At 30.0% G+C, this 16,495-nt stretch overlaps 1 protein-coding gene across 1 annotated transcript in view; it reads left to right on the top strand.

The window, feature by feature from the left end:
- LOC142347905 (uncharacterized) overlaps positions 1–16,495 on the top strand; it is a 522,468-nt gene that overhangs the window by 58,887 nt on the left and 447,086 nt on the right. The window lies entirely within an intron of this gene.

Here is a 16,495-nt window from a genome sequence, read left to right as displayed (position 1 = left end):
AGCTTGAAGCTAGAGGCTTGGCTCTAGAGAAAAAAAAAGAAATTAGACAGTTTTTATGCTAAAGTTTTTGTTAATACTAATAAGAAATAGTTAGGTATTAACAAGAGTAACAATTAGAGCTGACTAGCTATAAGTATAAGTATAAGTATATGGTTATGTATATAATTATAACAATAACTATATTATACTATAATAATAAATTATCGCTAGAGTTATATCTAAAATTATAATTATCGCTGGAGTTATATCTAAAATTATAATTATCGCTAGAGTTATATCTATACTTAAATTATATCTATGACTTAAATTATATCTATGACTAAAATTATATCTATGATATTATGTCTACCATCTTATTACCATCACTATTCACACTAATAACCTTTCTAGTTAAAACTAATGCATGACATATAACATCTGCAACTGCAGCACTAAATTTAAATTTAAGTTGTATTGGTTGTGGACCTATATGATCACTTTGATATCTAGTATCAAATACATATATTCTTTAACTACTCTTGAATGTTCTATGATTTATATATGGTTTTATATTATGTGGTAGCCCATTATAATCTTTATTAAAGCTAACAATCTCTTTAAAAGCTTCATTATAATTATTGGTACCATAATTAATATTCATTCTATCCTCGGGATAAAACTCACTACCAATCTTACAATAACATTCAGTAATATTCATTACATCGAATGTACTTGCATCATGAGTTTGTTCATTAACATTACTATTTTCAAAACCAACTATTATATATTGCGGTCTTTCCATACCACTTTCCATACCAAGATCAAACAAGAAATTAGTAGCATTGGGTACATTCTTATAAATTGTCTTTCTTTCATAATAACTAAAGTCTACATTATTCTTTTTATTTAATCCTTTCTGCACAATAATTCTATTATCATTACTAGGGTCAATACTAGGTACACACCATGATATATCTCTAATTTCTATATTACCATCATTGGCAACTGCACCAGTATTAGCATTAACTCTATATAGAGCTCTATCATTATTATTCCTTTTTAATATTAGTTTAAATCCTAAACCATATATAATCTTTTCTAAATCATTTACGAAACCAAATAGATCACTCATCTTAATCATCATATACATATGTCCCCGTTGTGCAGCAATATGGTCACCTTTAAGTTGACTATCTCTATTGCCCTGATTTCTAACAAAACCACTCTCATATTCATCATCAGTACTAGTTGATAACTTATACATTAATAGATTAGGATGACAATGATCTATATATTCAATAGTCCTACCACCACTAGTTTCAAGCTTAATTGAACTAAACAATGCCATCATACCATAATTAACTAATCTGATATTAGCATCATTAGCAAATACACCACCAGCATCATCTGATACAACAAACTCTATCGCTAGATATGAATCATGTATATTTAAATGGTTTTCTTCTCTATTGAGTATGATATTGATATTGGTATTAACTGTATTCATTGTTGCCAGGTTATTTGGTTTATATTTTATAATCTTACTTTTATGTATATCATTATTATAACCATAAGTTGTATCCAAATTAAAATCCAATTTAATTAGATAAAAAAAGACAGACAATTTAATCTTAAGAGAACTGCAAAATATACATGAAGCTTTAACTAAAACTAAAGAAGAGTATACACTTAACTTTGGAATGATAAAGCCAACTTTAGTGAACTTTAGTGAACTTTAGTGAAAAGTTTAACTTTAGTGAACCTATACCTAATACAACAAAATTAGGTTCAATAAGATTATCTGTTTATAGTTCAGTGTTTAATGTGAATAGGAGAAATAATCAATTCTTATATGCTAGTACTGTTATAGAAGATGATGAAGCTTTACCTCAGGCTCTTAGCTCTGAACCTAACCTTAACCCTATCTCTACCTCAAGCCCAAACATTACATCTATACTTAATCATATTTATAAAGGAATCCCGTTGCTATATTCAACAATTACACCGGGAGCATATGAGTTAACTGATATAGCAGAATTAATAAAAGAAGAAACTGATGGTAATGTTATAATAGAACCTGATAAGAATACGATGAAATGTTTAATGGAAATAAAACAAGGAGCACTCAGCTTTGATATAGAAAACTCACTAGCCTCATCACTAGGATTTAGAAAAATAATTTATAAAAAAAGTAGATATAAATCTCAGAAAATTAATGATATTATGGGTTTTAGTACTATTAACATTCATTGCAAAATTATATCTGGAGCTAAAGAAAATGGTATAGTTACAGACATACTATATACTTTTAATCTAACAGAACCACCAGGTTACTTGATAAATATTATACCAATTAATATCTTATATCAAAATGTAACTAAAGATAGAATAGAATAGATAGAATTTCATATTAAAGATGAGCATGGAAGACCTATAGACTTTAATGGTGATGTATTAAGTTTTACTTTACATCTGTGTTAACACAGCAACTTTGTTGATCTAGTTTAGTCTTTATCTTTATGACTTAACTTAAACTTAACTACAAAACTCTCCGATCCCAATTAATTCTTAGTTTACCATTAATATTTTTATTTTTAGTTATATCAATGACAATATAATTATAAGGCTCTTTCCATACCTTATTACATATATTAGCAAAATCATTATAACTATGTTCAACAATATTAAAGAAATCTTTATATATCGATGCTAGGACTTTACCTCGCTGTTCAATTAAAATAAATAGATTACAGTTCTCTCTAACACTCTGCCTATCCAGAGAGAACAGGTTTTGATTAAGATATATCATATTACAGTTATTATGTCTACCTCTGCAAAAGTATTCATTAATAACTGGTTCTTTGGCTCTAACATCATCGAATATCATTAGTTTCTTTAAGTCTTTGGGTAGTTTATCAGGAGATGGTAAATCTTTTATATCTTTAATAAATTCAACATCTGCTTTGGGATATATTCTTTCTATACCATGGTACTGATCGCCAGTAGGTCCAATGATGTATAGCTTATCAAAGTATATACTAGCTAGAATTAGTTTTTTCAATAAGAATGTCTTACCACATTCACTAGGACCAGATATTATACATCTAAAGTTATCTGGGAATGCGGCTTCAGTAATTATATCATCATCATTTAACCATGAATATAGATCATCATTTATGTTTACAGAGATCGGTGAATTTGCAAAACAACTCTGTTGAACCGGTTCGCGGATACTGTTAGTAGGACTATGGGACTTCGTCCATGTTTCACCATTGTTATTAGGTTTAAACTTTTGATGGGACTTCGTCCATGCTTCGCCATGAGGCTTCACCCATCCGGGAACCGGTTCCACCGATTTTTCACCATGTTTTACATCCAATCTATATAAGAAATTATCATTATCATTATCATTATCATTATCATTATCATTATCATTATCATTATCATTATCATTATCATTATCATTATCATTATCATTATCATTATCATTATCATTATCATTAGCATTAACATTTTCATTATCATTAACATTATCATTATCATTAACATTATCTTTATCATTAAAATTATCATTATCATTAACATTATCTTTATCATTAACATTAACATTAAAATTATCTTTATCATTAACGTTACAACTTAAACAAAAACACTCATTATATATTCCTGGATATTTACATTGATTAACTAGAATATTCAAAGCACTTTTAATTCTAAATCCTCTATCAATAAGATAGATCAAATACAAACAATAAGCCCCACAATAAGATTCATCATATTGTTGTATTCTTTCATTGGAGTCTAGGTCAACATATTCTTCTAAAAATAAAGGTGGAGTTTCTACACCAATACTATCAAAGTAATATGTTGGACCATCGGTGTAACCGCTTTGCTGATCTTCTCTTCTTATAACTAAAACCCAATGTGTACCTTCAGTTGGATGTAGATTTACAATAATGTTGATGTTAGGATCCCTGATACTATCTGGAGTTTGATCTCTCATTACAATCTCAATTGGTGTTAGACTTATATCTTTACCTATATCTTTTATTCTGATATCACTCATAGCGTTAATATCAATATTAAATTTATTATTGAATTCCTCAAAAGTTAGGATGAGCATTTTTATATATATAAATTTTATATATAAAAATGGAAACTGGTAGTGCGGTTTTTATTTTTAATATTATTATTGGAATTTGTTATATAATATATGATTCAAGACCAAGTAAATATACAAAACTAGAAGAAAGCTTTGGTGGATTTATGAAGAGGAGTCTAGTTAGATTTGAATATGAGAAGTCACCATTACACACTATTGTTTATGGTGGAACTGGTACAGGCAAAACATATTTTATCAGACAATATTTAAAATTATACTCAGTCCAAAATCAAGATCAAGATCAAGATCAAGATCGAGATCAAGTTCAAGATCAAGATCAAGTTCAAGATCAAGTTCAAGTTCAAGATCTGCGAAGCAGTTTCACTGATCAAGATCAAGCTAAAATTATAGTTATAGTTTGTAAAGATGACAGAGACTGGATAGATCCTGAGTCTAATAAGTTTTTTACTGGGTTTAATAAATGTGATATAAATATGATCACAAAAATTAATATGCATAAATTTCAAAATTGTGTAATAGTACTTGGTGATATGAGTGATAGGTTAAATAAGGATATAGGTCATTATTTTACAGAAGGTAGACATTATAATATTCAAATGATTGTAATGTGTCATAAACCAGCTCAAATAATTAATACAGCAAGAATGAGTTGTGATACTATCTATTTAACAATTTATAATGGACCTGACCTATTTAAAAACTTTAATGAGATTTATAAATGTGAACATGACTTCAATAAAATAATTAGTGAATTAAATAGTAACTATTATAATTATACAGATGGAATGTCAGATGAACTTCGTTATGGTATAATTAAATATAATAAAAAGGAAAATACTTTTATTATTAGTAGTAGTAATAGAACAATGATATATGATTCAAGATTGGTTTCCTTGATTTAAAAGCTCTTACTTTAAAAGATGATTTAGAAAGAGAAGACATAAATAAACTTATAGCATATATGAAACCACTAATGATTAATGCAACAGATAGAAATGTTATTAATCATGATAATTATCAGTTTTATTTTAATAAACTTCTTACTTTAAATAATATTAAAATACAGAATGATGTTCTAACTAAAGAAGTGATTATGGGAAAGGGTATAAAAATTTTATCAAATATTGGTGGAATTATATTTAGTTATATTTAATTATGTTTAATTATATTTATTATATTTAATTATATTTAGTTTTATTTATCCCGATTCAATATCAAGAAATGCTGGAACCGTAGCAATGGGAGCAAGCACAATGTTGAGTAAAGTAAACACATTAGTTAATGTTGGATATGGAGAAGAGTTGGAAGGTGAAACACGAAGCAGTTATACTGATCAGGGAAGCAGTTTGGTAAACCTCGAACAAAGTTCGTATACTGATCAGTGTAACTATGACTTTGTCAATGAAGAGATGGGAATTTTGATTAGAAAGGGAGGAAGGTTTTTAAACAAATATATATAAATAATGAAGAATTTAGAGAACAGATTATAAATTTAGTTAAAGATAAAAAAGAATTAGACCTTGATTTGATCTTAGATAAGAGATGTAAAACTAATGCACTCAATACTTTAGGAAATAAATATTTATCAGAGTGTATCACATCTAAAGATAATACTAAAGATTTAATTGAAATTATGGCTAAATATTATCAGAGATATTAAAGTTTACCTATTATAAATGCTTTTACAATGTTTAGAGGGTAACTACAAATGTGGAAACATTGCTGTTTTAAAATATCATTATGAATCATTTCATAAAGATAAAACTGATAAATGTATGTGTGGTATTATAATATTAAGTGGTATTTGTGCTAATGATTTTTCTCCATGGGCTTGTTCTTTAAAAAATGAATCTAGTTCTAGTTCTAATTCTAATTCTAATTCTAATTCTAATTCTAGTTCTAATTCTAATTCTAATTCTAATTCTAATTCTAATTCTAATTCTAATTCTAATTCTAATTCTAATTCTAATTCTAATTCTAATTCTAATTCTAATTCTAATTCTAATTCTAATTCTAATTCTAATTCTAATTCTAATTCTAATTCTAATTCTAATTATAATTATAATTCTAATTCTAATTCTAATTCTAATTCTAATTCTAATTCTAATTCTAATTCTAATTCTAATTCTAATTCTAATTCTAATTCTAATTCTAATTCTAATTCTAATTCTAATTCTAATTCTAATTCTAATTCTAATTCTAATTCTAATTCTAATTCTAATTCTAATTCTAATTCTAATTCTAATTCTAATTCTAATTCTAATTCTAATTCTAATTTTAATTCTAATTCTAATTCTAATTCTAATTCTAATTCTAATTCTAATTCTAATTCTAATTCTAATTCTAATTCTAATTCTAATTCTAATTCTAATTCTAATTCTAATTCTAATTCTAATTCTAATTCTAATTCTAATTCTAATTCTAATTCTAATTCTCATTCTATATCTAATTCTAATTCTAATTCTAATTCTAATTCTAATTCTAATTCTAATTCTAATTCTAATTCTAATTCTAATTCTAATTCTAATTCTAATTCTAATTCTAATTCTAATTCTAATTCTAATTCTAATTCTAATTCTAATTCTAATTCTAATTCTAATTCTAATTCTAATTCTAATTCTAATTCTAATTCTAATTCTAATTCTAATTCTAATTCTTATTCTAATTCTAATTCTAATTCTAATTCTAATTCTAATTCTAATTCTAATTCTAATTCTAATTCTAATTCTAATTCTAATTCTAATTCTAGTTCTAATTCTAATTCTAATTCTAATTCTAATTCTAATTCTAATTCTAATTCTAATTCTAATTCTAATTCTAATTCTAATTCTAATTCTAATTCTAATTCTAATTCTAATTCTAATTCTAATTCTAATTCTAATTCTAGTTCTAACCCTAGTTCTAACTCTAGTTCTAACCCTAGTTCTAGTTCTGGTTCTGGTTCTATCTATGACTATAACTCTAACTCAGATCCTAACCTTATCCCTAACCCTAACCCTAGCTCAGAAGTATTAACTAGATGTTGTAATAAGTGTAATTATATAAAACCGCTAAATAATTTTGATGAGGGTAAGTATACATGTAGAAGTTGTACTTCAGCTAAAGTTAATTGTCCATATTGTACTTCTGTTGTGAGATATGATGGGATACGGGCTCATGTAAAGAAACAACATCCAGATATAGAATTTACTAAAGAATTTACTAGAAATCTGCAAAGCAGGTTCCCTGATATAACTGATCGGTGTAACCGCTTCGCGGATAAAACAATTAATCCTAGTTGGCAAAGTCCTAGAGCTGTAAGTCCTTTAGTTATTAACCAAACAGAGGATCTGCGAATTTGCAAAACAACTCCGTTGATCAGTTTCACTGATAGTTGTTCATGTAAATACTATAATATTGTATCATTTCTTATTAATAATGGAATAAATATAGAAAAAATAAAAGAAAATATAAATTTATTGAAAAGTATAGATAATTTGAAATAAAAAGTATTAAAAAAAATACCAAAAAGAAGGATTCACTCTTTAAGAGCGAAAAAGAGCGATCTTTTTTACTGGGGATCACTCCGAATAAGAGTGAATCACTCTTAAAGAGTGAAATGTAAATTTTGCTTTGATTTTTTGATTTTTTATTTTTATTTTTGATTTTAATTAATTTTTTTATTGAATTTAGAGCTAATATATAGTAGTGGATAAAACAAGGGATTCAACAAACAGTAAAATTTGGCCCGATTCGACATGCGCGATTAGCGTTAGGAGAAAGGGACAATTTTTGCTGGTGGTTGAATCCCTTGTTTTATCCACTACTAATCTACAGGAGCACATACATCACACCAGCCCAAAAAATCGGATTTTGAAACAAATCAACCTCATAATTAACCTATTTTAGATATCTTACAACCCCCCCCCAGCCGTTTTCCAAAAAGAAACTTGATCGAAAACAACAAAAATCTACTCTTTTTTCTATAATGAGTCGAGGAAACACCCCCAAATTTTACAGATTTGAAGGACAACAAAGAGGACTTTCAAAAAATCTAAAATATATAAAAAAAACTGTAACTCTAGACAAATCGAACTCATCATCGATCGAAACTCAAAACAACACTCGCATACAAACGACCGCACCAACAACAGTATTAAAATCGATACAGGAACAACGACAAGTAACGGAATATACAGTCCCCCCTCCCCGTCTCTCCATCCGATCCGCTCATCAACATTTTCTGTGACCAAGACTATGGCTATATTGATTACGAACATAAGAGAACAGACTGAGCGCAATGACTCAGTAATAAGATTTAGTAAATGCGCATGAAAATTAAAACTCAATAAATCATCGCCTCATATGATATCGAAAAACATTTGAAACAAATATATTACTTGCTAAGATACCCGCAATATATATAGCAGAGGTGGGATTTACACCTCCTCTTTTCAAGCGTTGGAAGAGAAAATCGTTTTCTATTCGATCAAAAATAATGGTCTACTCGAAATTCGATGAATCGTCTACTCGAAATTTGCCCGTCCTCGTAATATCACATTTGTTATGATACATTATCCTGTCAAAATATCAACAAAGACGGGAAAATATGGATCAGTTCTAAACCAGTTTCTAGGAACTGGTGAAAATTTCGCGATGAAAAGACTATGAAGACGAGTTCCTGATTTGTGATGTGTTTGTATTGAATATGCTAAAAGATTGTCAACGTGATTTGCTCCGCAAAATAATCAACCCCGATAAAGCCTTGGATGCAGTCATAAACACTGTAACGGGCCTAATGAATCGAAACAGAATTAATTTTTCACTCCCAACAAGGAGGCTCAGTAATATGCGATTGCAAATAAAGTTCCGACCCAACTCATCCACAATTTTGGCCCAATTGTCTACCAAATGAGGAACAGATAGAAAACCACAAAAATTCAAGTATTTTTCAAAAAAAAATGGTGTATGAACGAAAAGATATCCTCCGAAGCAAATAACTCAGTGGAGTAAAAAATAATGCATTAGATTTATGAGACATGCCAATATTAAGAAAGCGAGTCAAGACGAATAGCAAAACCAAAAAACAACAACAACAACAACAACAGACATTAGTTACATCAAAAAATTTATGTCCGTTTTAAAAAACAAAACTTAATAACAGAGTCAAAATAGTGTCTGATAAAACTGAAGCTACACAAAATAACCTGTATTTCAGCAGAAAAGATATGGGACCAATCCATAATATAGCTTGGTAACAATTAGACAATAAAGAACAAAAACAGTGAATTTGAAAAATTCGCTTATTTTTTCTTTAAAAAAAATAACTTCAAAGTAATGAAAACCATTGGAAATCAACCAAAATATCCCAAATATTTACAATTACCAGTGTTTCTAAAAATGGGAATTACGAACTGTCGGTATTCAATTTGTATGCAGTTACAAAAAGAACAACAAATACACAACAAACAAAAAAAATCAGTTAATATTTGCCAGAAAACGCTTTCCAAACCATCAAGCCAGTTTTTGGCCCTAAAAATATGTTCGATTGCACATTCTTTGAACACCAATAAAGTATTATGAGACCTCTCGTTTATAATACCAGGTAACAAGTAGACAAAAAAGAAAAAAAAGGCAAAATTAAGTAATAATTTTTTTTTCAAAAAAAAAAATTGTTTCCAAAAACATGAAAGCCATTAATTACAAAATGAAAGAATTAAATGGGTTCATTTTTTCTTCCAAAAGAAGCCCCTTGGTGCTGCAATTGTCTAGAATATATCTTACGTCTACAAAAAGAACGTAAATTTGACAAAAATCAAATATTTGTTTGAATTTTTTTGTGAAAATCCCGTGTCGAAGCCAGTAAATTCATAGATAATTCTTCAAAAACATTGGACTTTGTGAGACCAATCCCCTTGACACCTTTCTTTGACAACAATATTGTCATATTTGGCCTGTAATTAACGAGATTAGTTAACAGACAAACAATATAAGGAACAAAGTTGCTAAGTTAAAAAGTGTTTTTTTTCTTTTTTTTTGAAAAACAATTGTTTTCAAAGTCATGAAAGCCATCGAATATCTACTAATATCAGAATATTGGCCCATCTATTTGTATTTGAAACGCCAAAGAACTCGGGTCATTGTACAGGCATCCTTTTACGACTAAAAAGACAAAGTAAAAAAGACAGTTGAAATCAAAATTAAAAAATTCGATTAAATTCCTCGAGAAAGTATTGTTGAAGCCGTTAAAATAAGAGCCTCTATCCTTAAGGGTTTTAATATTAGCGACTGTGTTTAATTTTGAAAGCCAATAATGTGATATTTGACTGTCAGTAACGTGATATGTGACAAATTTAGAAAACATGAAAAAAGGGCAAATACCTGAGAAAAATTGAAATCTGGTAGTAGCAAAGCCAGAAAACCATAACTTAAGAAGAAAAACAACAATAAAGATTGATTTTAAATTCAGTAGAGAGAAAAAGCTTTCTTTCAATGCTGACACAAAGCTACAATTAGACCAAATTAAGAGAAAAATTGAGGCAAAGTTAAGTCAGCCATTTTTTATTTGAAAATCAAACACTATTCAAAGTCAAAACGACCATAGGTTTTCAAATTAGGCAATGAACTAGGTACAATAATTTGGAACTAATTGGAAAGCGATTTGGACCTATCACTAGTGAGCTTTGATTTGAAATATTCTGTTATTTTTTTAGTATATAAGAAAGATCGAATTTTTTTAATAAAAAAGACAGACTGATTACAATCCGAATTCTTTTTGGAAAGTAGCAGTCCAAGATATGCCCAGATTTAGGTCTGCTAGTGCTGTTCATCCATTGAGAAAATTTAATTTTTCAAATGTTTTAGATATAGATTTTTTGTTAGTTAAAAATCAAAAATGAATGCTGCGCTTTTGATGATCAACGAGTAAAGTTAGCAAAAAACGGCAAAGTTTTAATTACGAAGCACTCGCACCGGAAGTTGAAGTAGAAACAGCCTGATTGAGCCTGCAAAGATTGTGTTAATGGTGTTTGTTTGTGTACTTCCTGCAAATTTAATCAAAGTGGACTAAAGAACCTTATTTTGTGCAGTTTTTGATGAAAAAGTCTGAATTTTGAAATATTTAGCCGGAATTTCTTACACAGAATTTAAATAAAGGGAGCCGACAATATTTTGTTGTCTTTGAAATAAAATCAACAACAGTTTCTTTAAAATATTAACGAATTTTAGCAAAAGTAGCGAAATTTTAGTCAAATGCTCCGGAAAATGTGAATAAAATCAAAGGAATTCACTCTATTTTCTCAAAAGTTTAAACCTCGATAACTCGGTAAAAACGCAAAACGAAAAAAAATCTTTTTAATTTCATATTCTACGCTGGACCAGCTTTCTAATGATACCAGTCTCAACTCTCTACGATGAATATATCGATCGGCCAAAATTGTCTCAACAAAAAAACCCATTTGAATATATAGTTCCTCACCCCTCAAGAGGGGTCGGAACAATAGGCCACTTAGCGTTTCAACTGTAAATATAATTTCCAATATCAACCACTATTTCCGAAAAAAAAACTTTTAAACTACACATCAACGAATTTCTTTTTAGAGAAAACAAAATACGCCTTGAAGGAACTGGGGAAAAAGACCGATCACCAATCAAATCACTATCAGCATCGTCCAGCACGCGGGAAACTATGCCTTAGTTGCGGCAAAGCGAATCAATTGGGAAAAGTCTGCCGTCAGCTGAAACAATTGCCTCCAGAACAGCTTCCAATCGCCAAGTATAGAATGCGTGAATAAGAATTTGGACGAAAATCAAAAAAGATGAAGGCCAACAACATCAAACTTGTCTAAAATAAAATGAAGCTTACATCTTTAATAACAATTTTTTACACAACAATTTGGTAGTGATGAGTAACAATACTCTTGATAAGGATAATAAAACCTGAGACAAAGAATCTGCAAAAAATGAGCCATGATAACCCGTCAAATTGCACAAAAAACTGTCCCAAAAGCATTACACAGCCAATTAGATAGTGCATACAAGAAAAATCTACACACGCTCTCTAACAAAACAAGTTCAACAGAAGACATGATCAAGACATGATCAAGTGCAATAGTTGCTCACACAATTAAGTCCAAATTGTGGTTGTAGGAAACATTCTTCCTTAACTCATTGGCCGTGATTTCGTTTCACAAATGGGATATACAATATCCTAAATAGTACTTCAAGGTAAGCGTAATACTAATGTGTTATCTCAATACAAAATTAGAGAAAAAATTTGGGACAAAAAACTATATGCAAAACTTTGAGAGTTGGAAAACCAAAATCTTATACCGTCCGTTCAAAGTTTCAGAGGAATTATGAAGCACACCATCAAACTGTAGACGTGGATTCGTACCAGGTGTGCTAATGTTATAGACAGAAGTTACAGCAATTCTTAATTGGTTTTGAATTCGCATCTCGGTATTGGTTGTCAATTCCAACGCTTTCTTTGGGGTGTTTGTTTGTCTTAATAGTTCTTTATGAATTTCACCGTCGAGCATATTTGCAATTGAGGGTTAGTTCCCGTAGAAATCTATAAAAGATTTCAATAGGTTCTCCTTTGAGCGGTTTTCCGGTTACGCGGTTACATCTATCAAATGATATGTTACGTTGTTCTGGAAAAATCTAATCTAGAATGCCCCGAAATTATTGAGAAAAAAAACTGTGCGCTCCTCTGCGTCGGAGATTGGTAAGGGAAACCGCTTTACTGTCACACATTTTCCAAGGGCGACGCCTGCACAATATCCCTGCAGCTTCAATCTTTGGACTTCTGTTGAGCCATGCATTTTTTCAATTGTTCATTTCTGATTCCACAGTCTCCTCTGCCTTAGGCTGTGATTCCATAGACATTCTCCTCGCATATCCGCTTTGAGTAAACAGTTACTTTGTCGGATGCTGCTTCTCGAAGAAAATCAATTGAGATCCCTTCTTTTGCAAGCATTACCGGTTTGAGAATCAGATGACACCTCTCCAATCTGAGAGGATGTTCCCAGTTTTGGTTTGTCTCAGAATGGTGCGATGCCGAGGGACGCTTGCTCATTAGGTACCGTCTGACCCATGTGATAAATAATTCGCAATATTCAGCCACTGATTGAAAATTGCGTTTAAATTGAGAATCAATGGATTCGAATTGCGAATGAGAGTCAAAATAGAAATTGCGTTTACGATCTTTCTGTTCAGAGATTATCTCTGCCCGAATACCACTATGAATTGTGGTGCTTGGAAACGTAGCACGATTTCATTTTTAAACTCAGGCTCAAAAAAGAGATTAGAAGAGATCAGAATTTCACAATCGCTATCAGAAGAAGAAAATGTTAATATCAAATAACGGGAAGTGCAATCAATTGACTTCCTCTCTAGAAGAATGAAAATGTTTATTGGTGAACAGGAAAGAATATCACAGATAGATTCACCCTAAGAATAGATGATTAGAATACTTTGGTGTCAAAGATTTCTTTCTATAACACACAGTGCTTACAGATTAGATTTATAAGCGCTAGTATATCTACTTGCAGGAAACAATTATTTGTCAAGTATTGAACTGCTTTTAGCTGTTTCTGTATTTGAAATCATTAATTTAAAAAACCAAAGTTCTCAAAAACAATTACTAGGAATTCGGAATATTGAATTTGATTTCGATTATAATCGGATATAAATTTTTCCTATATCTTTAACAATTTCAAACTACAGCTTCAACAATTTTTCCAAATCAAATTATGTGAGATTATTTCAATTACCTTGCAATAAAAACTGAATATCAGCTTTGTTTTGTCAGAAATGAGATATCTACACACGAAAGAGAATAAAGAAAAGTTAATTGAAAAAAATTTTCTCCGAGCGCAGCAAAGCTACATCAACTACTAGACCTGAACAATCTAAAAAAGATTTAAATTTGAGGAAAAATTGAGCAGCTAATAGTTATATCGTGAAAAACAGAAGTACTGGCCAAAGACCATTCGTCCATTTCTACATCGATGCACTTGTTCACAAACAAAGCAACGGAAGTCAACAATTTATATGGACAAAAAAAATTATTTTTTGTGACAAACAATAAATGGCAGTATATCTGTTTTACAAGCTGATAAGCTGATTAACTTCTTAGACTGCTCTAAATTTAGTAATTGATTGGTTCTCCTATTACAAAAATTGCAAAAATAATTCTTTTTTCTAATTTCATTATAAGCAGATGTCAGCATTCTAAACGTTTAGCGATCATAAAGTAATAATGACATACTTTATATGTATGCTTAATTATTTTCCTGTTAATATTTATTTTTGACTTTCCTATATAATCGTAAATTTGAGCTTCTCTCTCGCTCTCTTCAAAAAAGGGAAAGACATTTTTTTTCAGAAACATTCTAAGGGAAATGCGAGCTGCCTCCAATTTCATGCCAGTATAAGTTATTCGAGCAGTCCGGCCAATGGAACCGGAGTAGCTATACCTCAGAAAGAGATGATGACAATAAAATCAAAAAGCAAAACGATTGTTGGAGCATAAGCAGCATTTTGTGTTAAAATGGCAACGAAAATCTCAATCAGAGTCCCAGAAGGTAGTTTTCGTGTCTATTTTAATATACAACAACTGTTTGCAAATGTGATATTGAATAAATCTATTTCGAAAAAGTCTTCAGATTACAATTTCACTTTTCATGAAAGTTCAATCCATTGCTACGTATTTTTTGCCACACATAGTTAGATCTGAGTCGCCTGAATCCTCATACCGCTCGAGTTTTACTTTTATATCACATGCACGCAACATTCTTATTTCCCTCAAATCGTTATAAAATTTTAAGATGACAAAGATAAAAGCGTTAAAAAAATCCAATTTGAAACGCTCTTTTCTATGTATTAAGACTATATATCTAAATTCAATTTCATATTCGAGTAAATGTACTGGTCTCTTAAATGTGCCAAAAACTACATAATACAGACAACAAACAACAAATTAGTTTTTAAAACTTTCCCTCTTAAAATGGTGGAATTCCCACAAAATAAATTGGTTTCATCATACAGTACTGCTATTGGACAGATTTTAACTTGCGGGTTATTATAAGAAATCCTTGTTCAATAAGATTTTCACAAAACTGACGAGGAAAGATGCAAATTTTATTTTAGTATTTTTTTTTCAATATAAGCAATGTAATATATTAGAAATGAGTGATCAACTCATTTCAAGGCGGAAAAACAGAGAAAAAAGAGACAAGCAAAATATAACTAAGCATGTGGCCTAAACTAGGTTTTTTTAAATAGCTAGCCAATCATTAAATGTTGCATTATTCTTGCAATTGGGGAATCAGAAAAATGTTGCGGCAATGTTGCCTCTCAGAAAATAAATTAAATAACTACATTGAACATGAGGCTCTCAAAAATTCTCGAAAATCTCGAATTATCATTTCTTAAGTCAATCTTGAATATGAATGCTTTGAGGATTAGAGACTTTGCGGAATTGACAAAAGTCTGCTCTAAGAAAAAATTTAAACAATGAATTCGACATCATATAGTTTTTAGGTTTTTCTGGATATCGAAAACAGTAGAATGACAAAAAACAAAACAACAAGAAGCGCCACGTTGTCAAATGTAGTTTTTGTGGATTTTATAAAAACGAAACTAAACTATCTCTCTAATTTCACTTCTGACAGTTCATTCAAGAAAATTATATTTTGCGACATAACTCCCTCAAACATTTTAACTATCCCATCACGCTCAAAATCTTTTATCGCATCCGGTTTCGCAATAGTGCACATGAAATGTTGAACTCAAAGCAAAAACAGAATAAAGCTCAAGTCTCAGGTCGAAAAGGGAGCGGTTAAAGTCTTTTTAAAATCTCGTAATATTCAGTGCAAATACGATGATTTTAGGTGAAGTTTTCTTCGAAAAACGATAAAAGCGTCCAAAAAATTTTCCCTGGAAACTTACAAAATGATCATTAATTTTACCGAAAATCTCAAGAACTCAGCGCATTCACAGCTGAAAACGAAACACGATAGAATTATTTTTTTCACCGCACTTCACTTTTACGATTCTTCACGGAGAAACTTCTACTTGATATGCTGATCAAGTTTGTATGCAATATTGGAGGGATTGTTTCAAGCAAGCATACATCTGATAACACTGGGCATGATGTCAGAATTTTGTGGGTCTGACACCTCAACTCACAAGACAGAAAATTTTATTCAATGAGGTTCATTCATCTTTAAAATGTGCTGACCAAGAAACGCAATGTTAACCTTTTATCTGGACAATCAGCCTTTTGTATAAACCGTAGCGATAGAGAGCAACGTAAAAATACTTCAAAAATTTTTTTTATTTTTTTTTTAATTTCATTGCATGACCACCAAACACGAAAGCAACATTCACTGAATTAAGTTTGTTTTC

This window comes from Convolutriloba macropyga, chromosome 10 (assembly GCF_964194025.1).
Source record: "Convolutriloba macropyga chromosome 10, txConMacr16.3, whole genome shotgun sequence".
Classification (NCBI taxonomy): domain Eukaryota; kingdom Metazoa; phylum Xenacoelomorpha; order Acoela; family Convolutidae; genus Convolutriloba; species Convolutriloba macropyga.
This window is presented reverse-complemented; position numbering and strand designations above follow the sequence as displayed.